The sequence below is a fragment of the Manacus vitellinus genome, unplaced genomic scaffold (assembly GCF_001715985.3).
Source record: "Manacus vitellinus isolate BGI_N305 unplaced genomic scaffold, ASM171598v3 scaffold_7_pilon, whole genome shotgun sequence".
Classification (NCBI taxonomy): Eukaryota; Metazoa; Chordata; class Aves; order Passeriformes; family Pipridae; genus Manacus; species Manacus vitellinus.
Window position 1 is genome coordinate 12,138,185 of NW_021940813.1, and position 1,980 is coordinate 12,140,164.

A 1,980-nucleotide genomic window follows, 5' to 3' on the forward strand; every position below is an offset into this window, starting at 1 on the left:
GAGAAGAGAGAGAAGAGAAGAGAAGAGAAGAGAAGAGAAGAGAAGAGAAGAGAAGAGAAGAGAAGAGAAGAGAAGAGAAGAGAAGAGAAGAGAAGTAAACCCACTCTTTGAACTGCAGCAGACAAGAAAAGGACAATGCAAAAACTTGGGGTATCTCTGTGCAGGTAACATAATCCAGGGAAGATCCAAGGATGCTTAGATTCTAGGTCAGAGAGGACCATTATAATAAAAATCTTGTGTGAGTTCCTACCAAACCATCAGACAAAACATCCTGCTGCATCCTCCTATTATAATTGCTGCAACAAGAAAATTAATGAGAGGAGTGCCGACAGCTGTCTTTTCAAACTTGTGTCTTGATTTTTCTTCTCAAACAAATTTTTTACGTTAAGGTGTCTCTATGAAGAGGATCTTAGATTTATGAATGAAGGCTGGATAAGTCAGATTGTCATGAGAAAAAGTCAGGATAAAAGAGGAACAGAAGATTAAAGGGCAGTTCAGAGAGAAGAGGAGGGATATGATAGAGTGAAGCAGTCCAGAAGAGACTGAGATGGAAAAGGGATATGTCAGAATATAAAGAGGTTTTGAAAATTTTCTGTACTTGTGAAGATTGAGCTGAGTGGAGCTGGCCTGAGTAGCCAACAAATAACTTTGTCAAAATATTCACTGTTGTTTCAGACTAATTAGTCTGTCTTCTCTGGGACTGTGCAGGAAGTGTGTTGTAGAAAAGCTGACAGAAAAGTCCCCCAAATTTCCAGCAAGATCTGTTCCCTGCTACTGCGATCCCTTCCCTTCTTTCTGGAGTAAAGCCACATGCTTCATCTCCTTCTTTTCACTGTCCATCCCAGCTTGGAAGATCCCACATTGCATTGTGGGAGGCTTCAATCTCCTGTGTTACAGCCTGGCTCTGTGCCTACATGCTGACAGGTTTTATGGCATCATCCTTTTGTTTCCACTCCATACCTTCCTCTACTACCAAATGGGTACAACTGCTACACCTTCCTCCATGACTGATTACATATCTTAAAATGTAAGGACAATGAAGGAAAATAAATGTTTCTTGGCTTTGGAGATTTGCTCATCTCTATCTTTTCCAGCAGAGAAAAAAATGTAGCCAAAACTGAAAGGAGGAGGAATTTAGAAGACTGAATACCATAGTTTTATTGCCCAAATCTTTTTATAACATAAATTAAAACATAAAATAATGGAGTGATATATAACTACTGAAAAGAAACACGGAAGAAAAGGATGTAACCAAAGTGGAGAGCTTGGAGAAAGATATCTGGTTTACATATGTTATATTCTTAGAAAGTTTAAAGATACATTTTGTTTTGGAAACTAGGAATACTTTTCCCAAAACCATAAAACTCCATCATGACCCAGATTATGAAAAGGCTTTTCCCTGGCCTTACTAGAAAGGAGAGTCCATAGTGGTTTGGAGGCTGTTTGACAGCCTGGAGCACGGGGCTTAAAATGATCTATTTTTTCTGGACTTGATTTTGAAGTTTGAGAATACACTGTCAGTCAGCAAACCGCAGAACACATGTAATCCAAAACAAAGCTACTAACAAATTTACAAATGCAACTAGATACAGGATTTTTCATAATGTCTATTCACATTGGGCTAAACTGTATCCAAAAGCTATCAAAGACACTAAGTTCTCCAAGATTTCAACACAAATTCTCAAAACACATGCATGTGTCGATATATATTTTTACACACACATTTTTAAATGCATTAAAAAAGGAAAAGATTACAAAAGTAAACAGAGATGACTGAATGGTTTCGTATCCAATTAATTTAAATTTAATTATTATATTTCCTGCCTGATTCTTGCACCAATGCTGACAACTGATGTAATGGAAATGTTGCTGTAAATTTTGAGAGCCTGATATAGTAACACGGATAAAAGTCCCACTGTTTCTCATGTGGTCATCTTATTTTTACAGGCACATTTTTTTGGAGGAATTGTTTCAAGATGT